Source organism: Engystomops pustulosus, chromosome 9, assembly GCF_040894005.1.
Source record: "Engystomops pustulosus chromosome 9, aEngPut4.maternal, whole genome shotgun sequence".
In the NCBI taxonomy this organism is placed as follows: Eukaryota; Metazoa; Chordata; class Amphibia; order Anura; family Leptodactylidae; genus Engystomops; species Engystomops pustulosus.
The window spans coordinates 9945683-9958523 of NC_092419.1; the positions used below are offsets into that span (position 1 = coordinate 9945683).

General features: G+C 45.6%; 1 pseudogene; it reads left to right on the plus strand.

The window, feature by feature from the left end:
• Positions 1–5113: 5113 nt before the first annotated feature.
• LOC140077513 (olfactomedin-4-like) lies at positions 5114–11993 on the plus strand (annotated as a pseudogene).
• The last annotated feature ends 848 nt before the right edge of the window (positions 11994–12841 follow it).

Genomic DNA, 12841 nt, shown 5'->3' on the forward strand with positions numbered 1-12841 from the left:
CTGTGCGGGGAGTCACTAAGATCCTGGGCCTGATATCCTGCATGTGTCGCTTCCCCGCTCAGGTCCCCGGAGTTCACCTTCTTCTTCCCGGTGCATGTAAGTGCATTGTCCGTGTGTAATGCGCTGTGCGGGGAGTCACTAAGATCGTGCGCCCGATATCCTGCATGTGTGGCTTCCCCGCTCAGGTCCCCGGAGTTCACCTTCTTCTTCCTGGGGCATGTAAGTGCATTGTCCGTGTATAATGCGCTGTGCGGGGAGTCACTAAGATCCTGCGCCCGATATCCTGCATGTGTCGCTTCCCCGCTCAGGTCCCCGGAGTTCACCTTCTTCCTGGTGCATGTAAGTGCATTGTCTGTGTATAATGCGCTGTGCAGGGAGTCACTAAGATCGTGCGCCTGATATCCTGCATGTGTCGCTTCCCCGCTCAGGTCCCCGGAGTTCACCTTCTTCTTCCTGGTGCATGTAAGTGCATTGTCCATGTATAATGCGCTGTGCGAGGAGTCACTAAGATCCTGCGCCCGATATCCTGCATGTGTCGCTTCCCCGCTCAGGTCCCCGGAGTTCACCTTCTTCTTCCTGGTGCATGTAAGTGCATTGTCCATGTATAATGCGCTGTGCGAGGAGTCACTAAGATCCTGCTCCCGATATCCTGCATGTGTGGCTTCCCCGCTCAGGTCCCCGGAGTTCACCTTCTTCTTTCTGGTGCATGTAAGTGCATTGTCCGTGTATAATGCGCTGTGCGGGGAGTCACTAAGATCGTGCACCCGATATCCTGCATGTGTCGCTTCCCCGCTCAGGTCCCCGGAGTTCACCTTCTTCTTCCTGGTGCATGTAAGTGCATTGTCCGTGTATAATGCGCTGTGCGGGGAGTCACTCAGATCGTGCGCCCGATATCCTGCATGTGTCGCTTTCCTGCTCAGGTCCCTGGAGTTCACCATCTTCTTCCTGGTGCATGTAAGTGCATTGTCTGTGTATAATGCGCTGTGCAGGGAGTCACTAAGATCCTGCGCCCGATATCCTGCATGTGTCGCTTCCCCGCTCAGGTCCCCGGAGTTCACCTTCTTCTTCCTGGTGCATGTAAGTGCATTGTCCGTGTATAATCCGCTGTGCGGGGAGTCACTAAGATCGTGCGCCTGATATTCTGCATGTGTCGCTTCCCCGCTCAGGTCCCCGGAGTGTAGTTTTTTGGAGGGTTAAAGCGTAACTGTAAAGTTTCTGAGAAATTTTTTTTTTTAGAAAAGATGTGGAGATACTTTGACAAAAAATCCAACGATACCTGTATCAGGCGGCTGGCTTCTTCCTATCTTGAGATATAAGGGTTAATAGATATATGAGGCTGTAAAATCCACTCAGCTTTTTCTGAAGTGGGTGGGACTTCCTGGTTGTGACATTAGCTCAGGGCATCAGGACATCATATTTGTAATTGGACGTCCTGAAGCCTGCGATGAGTAACATGCATGTGACATCACTAAAGGTCCTCCAACCCCTCCTAACAAGCCTCCTGTCATCACTAGCTGTTCTATACGGTTTCCCTTGGCTACCAGAAAGCATAGCAAATGGCGAGTAGCCTGGAAAGACAAGGGCAAAACTTCTGCTAGCTGATAAACACCTGCATATAGCTAATTAGAGTAAATTGGAGAATTGCTTAGTTAGACAAAAGTTTTTATACTTTACAGTTGTACTTTAAAGTTTAAAAGATGTGGGGGTGGGGCTTCAGGGGGGGGGGGGTTACTATATAAGTAGAATGTAATGAATGATTTTTAAGATGTTTACACAATTTGTAGGGCAAAAAAGAAAGCATTGCCCAATAGTATGCTTCTCTCACATGACATTGTGATATGTTTTGCAGTTTGTATATTGTTGGCATTGATGTTAATAAAGCATTTAGTTTAAAAAAAAAAAAAAAAAAGTTTAAAAGATGTGGCTTTTTGTAATAGATAATAATTTTTTAACATTAGAAATTATATCAAAATGACCATTATAACTGAATTCCCTAGTGTGTGATGGCCTAAAAGATCCCTGCATAGCTTAACCAGTTAAAGACCGGGCCCTTTCCTGGTTTTTCATTTCCATTTTTCACTCCCCACCTTCAAACATCTATAACTTTTTTATTTTTACACGTAAAGAGCTGTGTGGCGGCTTGTTTTCTGTGTAATAAATTGCACTTCATAGTGATGGTATTGAATATTCCATGCCATGTACTGGGAAGCAGGAAAAAAATTCCAAATGCAGTGAAAATGGTGAAAAAACGCATTTGCGCCGTTTTCTTGTGGGCTTGGATATTACGGCTTTCACTGTGCGCCCCAAATGACAGGTCTACTTTTTTCTCTGGGTTGTACCGACCACGGGGACACCAAATTTGTATAGGTTTTATAATGTTTTCATACATTCACAAAAATTAAAACCTCCTCTACAAAATTTTTTTTTTTTAATTTTGCCAACTTCTGGCACCAATAACTTTTTTATACTTTGTTCTACGGAGTTGTGGGTGGTGTAATCTTTAGATAATATTTTCAATGATATCACTTTTAGGACTGTACGACCTTTTGATCACTTTTTGTAGATTTTTTAAATATTTTTCAAAATGGCAAAAAAGTGCCATTTCAACTTTGGGCGCTATTTTCTGTTACGGGGTTAAACAATGTGTTTAACCCCGTAACAGAAAATAGCGCCCAAAGTCGATAGATCGGGCATTTTCGGACGCGTCGATACCTAATGTGTTTATGATTTTTACTGTTTATTTATATTTATGTCAGTTCTAGGGAAAGGGGGGTGATTTGAATTTTTAGTTTTTTTTATTATAATTTTTTTTTCCCCGCTCAGGTCCCCGGAGTTCACCTTCTTCTTCCTGGTGCATGTAAGTGCATTGTCCGTGTATAATGCGCTGTGCGGGGAGTCACTAAGATCCTGCACCCGATATCCTGCATGTGTCGCTTCCCCGCTCAGGTCCCCGGAGTTCACCTTCTTCTTCCTGGTGCATGTAAATGCATTGTCCGTGTATAATGCGCTGTGCGGGGAGTCACTAAGATCAGGCATCCGATATCCTGCATGTGTCGCTTCCCCGCTCAGGTCCCTGGAGTTCACCTTCTTCTTCCTGGTGCATGTAAGTGCATTGTCCGTGTATAATGTGCTGTGCGGGGAGTCACTAAGATTGTGCGCCCGATATCCTGCATGTGTCGCTTCCCCGTTCAGGGCCCCGGAGTTCACCTTCTTCTTCCTGGTGCATGTAAGTGCATTGTCCGTGTATAATGCGCTGTGCGGGGAGTCACTAAGAACCTGCGCCTGATATCCTGCATGTGTCGCTTCCCCGCTCAGGTCCCCGGAGTTCACCTTCTTCTTCCCGATGCATGTAAGTGCATTGTCCGTGTATAATGCGCTGTGCAGGGAGTCACTAAGATCTTGTGTCTGATATCCTGCATGTGTCGCTTCCCCGCTCAGGTCCCTGGAGTTCAGCTTCTTCTTCCTGGTGCATGTAAGTGCATTGTCCGTGTATAATGCGCTGTGCGGGGAGTCACTAAGATCTTGTGTCTGATATCCTGCATGTGTCGCTTCCCCGCTCAGGTCCCTGGAGTTCAGCTTCTTCTTCCTGGTGCATGTAAGTGCATTGTCCGTGTATAATGCGCTGTGCGGGGAGTCACTAAGATCTTGTGTCTGATATCCTGCATGTGTCGCTTCCCCGCTCAGGTCCCTGGAGTTCAGCTTCTTCTTCCTGGTGCATGTAAGTGCATTGTCCGTGTATAATGCGCTGTGCGGGGAGTCACTAAGATCGTGCGCCCGATATCCTGCATGTGTCGCTTCCCCGCTCAGGTCCCCGGAGTTGACCTTCTTCTTCCCGATGCATGTAAGTGCTTGGCTTGTGACACAATTTTTAAGTTAAATACCGTGGTTTGTCCGAATCCGTTGGGTCATCCGACGACCCGCCCCCCCCCCAATTTCTGTCCCCGAAAATGTAGGAAAAACCCTCAGAAATGCGATCAGCGGACCCTTAGTAAATAAGCCCCATTGTTCATAATAACTTAATGAGTTGCAGTAGATAAAAATTGTATAACAAATGCGGAATAATGAATTGGTGATCACAATGTTATTCTTGTACCTGGAAAGAGGAGGTCCAAGTAGTCTAGACCTTGGGAGAAAGGGGAAGAAGCAAGAGTGAACGTAGGTAGACAGGGCCAGATTAAGGTTGGTGGGGGCCCCTTTAAAGGCAAAGTGGTGGGGGCCCTGGGACACGTGCCCCGGGTGCCCCCTATAATCCGGCCCTGTAGGTGGATCTGAATTAGTGAGCACCATGTATGTGGTGGGCTGTGAAGAGGACCTACCATTGCACAAGTTTTGGGCTGCACACCGGGACGAGCTTGATTTAGACAGACTGCACGCCGGTCTTATTGACAAATGACGTTTGCTGAAAAAAATGGATATGATTGTATGTCTGTGTATGATGTGTCTGGATGATAATGCCACAGATGGAGGGTCATGTGATCTCTGTCTGTCCATGAGCAATTGCCCTGCCAGGACCTTTTGATAGTATTCATGAATACGAGATCAAGGTAAGATGAGGCTGATGAGGTAAAACACTTGAGGCTTCACTTTACATATCATTAAAGAAAAGCAAAACTATTAATAGAACAATTACAGGAGGTAAAGTGGCCAAACCCTTTAATGATCAATTACATTTTGTTTCATTAGATCTACATATATTTTTCATAAGGTTGAACTTTTGATACATAGACTTAGACTTTTTCCACTGTAAATGTCTCCACCTTTGGAGGGTTGGTTTGGCAGAAGGACCAGCGACCACCAGGTCCATGTTGCTCCACACTCTCTTATCACCTCAGGTACTTGGGCCCCTGAAACCCCTATATATATATAATGTATCAATCATAATAACTGAAATACAAGGTTGTAAGAATTGGTTATCCTCTTGTCATTGTTAAAATCATCATCTTTCATGTTTCTTCCCCAAAGTTGTCAGATCAGTCACTTATTAACAGTCAAAGGATTAAGTATCTTATCTGTTAGATGACAAGATACCGAGCCGGAAGTGATGAGCGTACACAGGGGGTGTATATATAGGGGGCTAATACCAGCTGCCGGTATACAAGACTGGAAGGTCATCATGATCACTTTCTTCATCTTGCTTCTTGGCCTTGGCCAGAATTATGCCGCCAGCTTGGTAAGTTCTATTCCAAATATGAAGACCGTTCCTACATAAAGGGAACCTGTCACTAGGGACCTCATTTTCACTATAGACAGGTTACAGAAGCCCCTCACACCTGCAGTGCACATCTGTCTTTCTGCCTTCTGTAAGCATTTGCATTACAGTATAATTGTGTGTTATAACTTACCTTGCACCCTGACAGAATCCTCTGTGTAGTCCCAGGGGTTGGGCTTTGGTTTGGATGCATTTCAAAAAACAACACATGACCTGTCTGTGCTGCAGACTCCTCAGATCTCGGCCCCCACCTTTGTGCTCCTGTACAGCTCCTCCCTCCTGCTCCTGTACAGTGTGGTGAGCTGACATCAGTGGGGGGGGGGGAGGAGCTGAACAAAGGTGGGGGCTGAGAGCTGAGGAGTCAGACAATTCACATGTTTTTTCTTGAAATGTATCTAAACCAAAGCCCAACCCCTGGGACTACACAGAGGATTCTGTCAGGGTGCAAGGTAAGTTATAACTTACAATTATATTGTAATGCAAAGACATATTTGCAATGCAGCTGTAATGGTGTAATGGGCTTCTGCAACCTATCTTTAGTGATAATGAGGTCCCTGGTGACAGGTTCCCTTTAACATGTGTCAAACCCATATACTGATATATAGATATCTTAAAATAGAGATTTGTGAGCCAATAGGGGAGGAGTTTTCAGGAAGATTGGCGGCTACAAAGAGTCTTCGAAGCCTAAAGAAGCTTCAAGTTTGGCTATACCCCACTCTCATTTAGTGGAAGGCATACAGTAGAGTTGCAGTTCCTTCGAGTAGTCATTTTTTGTGCTATGTATATAAAGATTGATGTGGAATTAAAGACTTTTTTCATCAATTATATTTCCGTAATGTTCTTTCCATAGTGTTGTATCGATGTCTTTAGACTTCCACAATGGGCTCATCCTGTGATCTGGGCCAGAAGTCAACACGGCACAGTTTTCATCTTGCACAGAAAGATGTAATCTTTTTGTATAATTGAAGTCTATTTCTCATTTGTAAAAGAATGGACAAAAATATTTATTAAGAAAACTTAAAATAAATCTCACTAGATATTACGAACATTTTACATTTTCTAATAGGTCGAAATTTTCGAGGGTTCCGTGGACGATCAGGGCGTCTGTCATTGCTCTGTTGTTCTCCCAGATTCTACATTCCCAGCAAATCGTTTGGAGATCCTGGAAATATCCAGCCAGAACCTGAGTATCAAGATTGAGCAGCAAATCACAAAGGTATGGAAAAAAATGTGGCACAATACTGCACTATAATTTATTTTGGTCAATGTAGTCATTGCGGTCACTGTAGGGCAGTGGCGGAAAACCTATGGCACGGCAAAGGTTCGCCATCACTGCTGTCTAAAGCCAGACCTAGAGTTCTTCATGAAGCCTTGTTTCACTCTTGTTTTATGTTACATTGTTGTTCTGCGCACACTCGTCCGCAAAGCCGGGTTCTGCACATGCTCGGAGCCCAAGCCGGTGGCTGCACAGTCTTTGGGGACGGGTGTGTGCAGCTCCTTGTAGCTGCGCGCTGAAGATGGTTTGGTTGGCAGAACACAAGAGGCTAAGGGAGCGTGAAGTAGCCGTGCCGTGTAGCCTCAGCTCCGGCTACTCAATGCCTCAATAGCCTCTTTAGTAAATTTGAATATTAATGGCATTAAAAAGTGGAAAATATTTGGGCAACTAAAGGATTAGCCCTAAAAAGGGCTATACTATTATAGATTAGAGGAACCTGCCACTGGTGGTGGTGCCTCAGGGGTGATGGTAGGTTTCCTTTCATTCCAAAGAGCCCAATTGGTTTTTCATCTGAGGACAGCACCTTCTCCCAATCACTCACAGAATCATCCAGGTGGTCAGTGGCACTTCGGAGGGGCCTCCACGTGTGTCTTCTTGAGCAGGGGGAACTTGCGGGCACTGGAGGATTTTAAACCATTAGAGCAAAATGGGGCACATTTACTAAGGGTCCGCATTTCCGTCGGGTTTCCCAAATTTTTGTGCCGCATTTAACTGGGGTTTTTGGTGCATGCGATCGGATTTTGGCACATCGGCGCTGGCTTTTCACGGGGTGCGGGCCATCGAACGGATTCAGACAACCCGTAGGATTTAACATCTCAAATTGTGTCGCAAGACATGCACTCACATACACCAGGAAGAAGATGGTGAACTCCGGGGACCTCGGCGGGGAAGTGACACATGCAGGATCTCGGGCACACGATCTTGGTGAATCGCACCGGACTTCATCTTCGTCGGACCATCCGGATGGGGGATCACGACAGGACCAGGTAAGTAAATGTGCCCTAATGTGTTACCAATTTTTTCTTCGTGACTGTGTTCCCAGGTGCCGGAGATCATTAACAAGTTCCCCATGTAGTTTTAGGCTGATCGTTCTCCTTTTGCCTGGGGCCACAGATCGATGTCGATTCACAGTCATTTTATATTCCTTCCTTTTTCTCACTATTGCACCAGCAGTTGTCTTCTTCTCACCAAGCGTCTTACTTATGGTTTTGTAGCCCATTCCAGCTTTGTGCTGGTCTATGATCTTGTCCCTGACATCCTTAGAAAGCTCTTTGGTGTTGCCCAAGTTGTAGAGATTAGAGTCGGCCTGTGGAGAGGAGTCTTCTATACAGGTGACTATATGAGACGCTGTCATTAACTGTCTGTAGGAGCCAGAACTCTTAATGGTTGGTAGGGGATCAAATATTTTCTTCTCTTAGCAAACTGCATATCATTTAAATGATGTGATTTTCCGAATTGTGGGGCACATTTACTAAGGGTCCGTCGGACGCATTTCCGTTGGGTTGGGTTGGGATTTGCCCTGAATTGCACAGGACTTTTTGTAGCACGCGATCGGATTTTGGCGCATTGATGCCGGGGGCGAGGCTGTTGGGCAACCCGACTGATTCGGACAAATCACGGAATTTAACAAATCAATTTGTGTCGCAAGACATGCACTCACATGCACCGGGAAGTAGAAGGTGAACTCCGGTGGACCTGAGTGGGGAAACGACACAGGATATCGGGCGCACGATCTTAGTGAATCGCGGCAGCTCCATATCCTCCTCGGACAACGCACCTCGGATACGGGACGGATAAGTAAATGTGCCCCAGTATCTTTGATATTCTATCTCTCAATGTTGAAATTTACTACCCTTAAAATTATAGAGTGTTCATGTATTTGTCAGCGGGCACACTTCAAAATCAGCAAGGGATCAAATAATTATCTCCTGTACCTTTATTTTCCTGTATTGATGTAATGTCATATTACAGATCCACCACTATGAGAGTACACTGATAATTTACATGGACAGACTGGTGAACCTGACCAAGCGTGTGGAGGTGATGGAGATGGGGGGTCAGTCATACACGTAGCTGGACTTTGAGTTGGTGAAGTTGGAGATTAGAGAAATGGAGGCTCTGATCCTGCAGCTGAAATCTTCTATGAATGGAACCAATGTTCTGGTGGAGACTCTGTATCAGGAGGTGAGACAAATCCTCTATCCAGAGTGTTTCGTATTGTTGCTCTACTCAGCTAATACTATAGACCAGTCTACCATATTTTCTTCATTCCGCTCTAGATCCGTAACATTTCCATCATGGTGAACCAGCTGGAGGTCTATGATAAGAACAATGTCCTGGTTATCAGAAGAGAAATTGCTGCACTTAAGAAACGACTTGAAGAATGTGAAGAGAACCAGACAACACCACTGCCTCCGGGTTCTCCAACGGGTAATGGTATGTGGAAATACTATTTGCTTCTTGCTTTGTCATGTTTTAATGAAATGCATGGCTGGGAGAGTCATCTGGTGTGCAACATAACAGAAAAACAAAGCCACCTGAGAAACCTCATAAAACAAAGTCTATATGTTTTGCTCACTTTACATTTTACGGAGGTCTATCAAGACGACCAAATACTCTGTTTAGCCAACAGTCACCGGTGCTGCAACTCTTCTCTGGCGCCATCATTGATTCCCCCTTACACAATATCATATTAGGACCTCTTCCTGTATCACATCTCTGTGGCATTGGCTGGAATGTTGCCTGTTAGACCACAATCCAAAAGGTCCCTAATAGTTATTGGATGTATCATCACAATCAGATTAACTTTTGTGCGCTTGAAACGGTAAATAGCTTATTAGGATTGGAGAAGTTATGGCAGGTAACATGTACACAATGTATTTCAACGGGTAAGAAGAAGTTTACGGGATGTCGACGACTTATAGGAAGGTTGTAGAAGGAGCACTGTACTGTAGATGTCACTTAGACACTTACGACAAAGCATATTTTCTAAACACGGAGATTGGACTACTCCAGATTTTATGCTGTTGATTGTGTTGAATATGTATTGAACTGCTTAATTGAAGTGATCGAGGTCCAGGATTAGGAAAAAAATCTCTCCCCAAAAGCAATTGATAAGAGGTCATTGGGTTTTTTTGCACCAGTGGTTACGTGGATCCATGTGGTTTCTATTAGCAAATATAGGGTTCAGAAGCCGAAATGCACTGCAGAAGGCCAAACTCCGAATTTCGACATGGTGGAAAATCATTTTGAATTTGACAGCATGAAGTGCATCTTTTTGGTACATCATGGGCTCTTAGTTGTCAGGATTTGGGATCAGTGGATCCTCTGGACCACGCAGGAGATGGTACTAGCTGACACCTGGGACCGGAGTCTAAGTGGCACCTGGTTTTCACCAGAGCCCGCCGCAAAGCAGGATGATCTTGCTGCGGCGTGGTACCATCAGGTCATGGTACCACAGGTGTGGCTAGCCCGCGGGCGCAGCTAAGGTAGTAACACAGGAGACAATCTCGTGATCAGGTTCAGGCATAGGGTCAGGGGAGGCGGGAGAGATACAGGGTCAGGTCCAATCCGGGGTCAGCAACGGGAGGTCCAGGCAGATGGGAACGGGGACACAGGAATGGACTGGAACACACAGGAGCACGGGAACAGGAATGCAGGAACACAGGAGCACGGGAACAGGAATGCAGGAACACAGGAGCACGGGAACAGGAATGCAGGAACACAGGAGCACGGGAACAGGAATGCAGGAACACAGGAGCACGGGAACAGGAATGCTCAGGAAAAACGCAAGGGAGCTTTCTCAATGGCATAGGCTCAAAGATCCGGCAGGGTGTGCAGGGAGAAGCAGATTTATATAGAATTCTGGGAAATGGCCAGCACCAATTAAGGGTGCGCAGGCCCTTTAAATTCCCCGAAGCCGGCGTGCGAGGCGCCCTAGGAGTCGGGAACACACGCACACGGCCCGAGGTCCGGAATCAGACGCGAGGAGAGGTAAGCCACGCAAGCGCAGTGCTGGCGACCGCAGTGGGGCTCGGGTGAGCCTGCGACCCAAGGTATGGGTCGTGGGAGCACCCGTGACATTAGTTTCTTAGAGATGCAGTTGGCCATTGTAATCTTTAATCCTTAAATCCTTAATCCTCCGAAGGTACCAAGAAGTTCTAGAGATAAAGACAACTCTTCAGTTGCTTGGCTCTTGTTCTATCTTGTGTTCTTGTGTCTTGTTGTATCAGCCACGTCTATGCTTTGAGAAAACATTTGCTTGTTTCATCGTGCAGGTACCTGTCAACATGGATCCATTGTGGGCATCAGTAAACCATTGGTTGTACAACTCAACTACAATGGAGTCAGCTACATATACGGAGGATGGGGAAGAGACTCATTATTAGGAGCGGATCAGAATGTCCAATGGGTGGCTCCTACAGATGGAAGGAGAATGCAGTCTTTACGTACCTATAATACATATAACAATCTCCTGGTCTATCAACATCACATAGACCGATCCCTTTCTACTTCATTTCATGGACAAGGCGGTGGAATCATTGGGGGTCATTTATTAAGGGCCCGATTCGCGTTTTCCCGACGTGTTACCCGAATATTTCCGTTTTGCGCCGCTTGTACTTAAATTGCCCCGGGATTTTGGCGCACGCGATCGGATTGTGGCGCATCGGCGCTGGCATGCGCGCGACGGAAATCGGGGGGCGTGGCCGAACGAAAACCCGACGTATTCGGAAAAACCGCCGCATTTAAAAACCGAAAATGTGTCGCATAAGGACCGCTTACCTTCACCTGGTCCAGCTCGGTGCATTCCGGCGCGATGAGTTTACTTTCAGCGCAGCAGCGCCACCTGGTGGACGGCGGAAGAACTACCTTATTAAATCCCGGCCGGACCCGAATCCAGAGCGGAGAAGCCGCCGCTGGAACGCGAATGGACCGGGTAAGTAAATTTGCCCCATTATGTTTAATAAGACAATGTACTATAATTGTTACAACAATAGAAACGTATGCAAGTACAATCCCCAGCTCGATACACTAGAACTCACTGTCGGTCTTCCTAATGCGGCCTACAACAACCGGTTCTCCTACTCATCCTCGGCCTATCAGGACATTGACATGGCCGCCGATGAAGAAGGGCTTTGGGCGATCTATTCTACTGAAGCAAATGCTGGAAACATTGTCATCAGTAGAATAGACCCCATATCCCTTGTAGTACAACAGACCTGGATTACCGGGCAGTTCAAGCCGGCGGCCACCAATGCGTTCATGGTGTGCGGCGTCTTGTATGTGACTAGAGCCATCACCACCAGAACAGAAGAGATATTCTACAAGTATGATACAAAAACTAGGAAGGAAGGGTGGCTGAGTATTCCCCTGGAAAAACCAAAGGAGAAGGTCCAGAGTCTGTCCTACAATCCTAATGACCATAAGCTCTACATGTATAACGATGGCTTCTTAGTCAACTACGACCTCACTTTTAAGCCTCTTCAGGGAGAGAAATCTCAAATGTAATCAAAAAGTCCATGAAAGTTCATGAAAGTGTAGATCCTCTGAAAGACGGAAAAAAATTAAGTCTAGAAATGTATAAAAACCTTCTATAAAAAATGCATAAAACAGATCAGTGTTGCCCTAAGTCAATAACTGCATCTCCATGGTAACAGACAACAAACAAACTTGTGTAGTCTGGTCCCGCCCTCATGCTCCCATGTATCAGTCACCTACCTCTGTGTTTATTTACATGTATAATATGACGGAGACTAAGTAACCCGGGGACTGTCGGTATAGTAAGACTGTTCAGGGAAAAATCTGAAGGATCTGTACTGGAATAAATGATGAACAACTGATCATAATAAAGATTTTTATACATATTTTTTCTTAAACTGCACAAAAGTTTTTTTAACATTGAAATCCATTTACAGTTCACTTAGTGGTAATGTATAGAAAAGCTACAACTACATTGTAATGTTCTGCTGCGATCCTGACTTTATGTCATCTTGATCAGAATTTGTAATAATATGTAGGTTTATATTTTCTCTTCTATGAAATTTTTTCATCTGTCACAATGATTTAATAAAAGCAAAAGCAAGAAAATGGTGTGTTATCTATTCTTATTTCTTTACAAACTGGGGCACATTTACTAAGAGCAGTGCAGTGTGTACTATGTACAGGGTGTACTATGTGCGGTGTGTACTATGTGCAGTGTGTACTATGTGCAGGGTGTACTATGTGCGGTGTGTACTATGTGCAGTGTGTACTATGTGCAGTGTGTACTATGTGCAGGGGGTGTACTATGTGCAGGGTGTACTATGTGCAGTGTGTACTATGTGCAGTGTCCTGTGTACTATGTGCAGGGTGTGTAC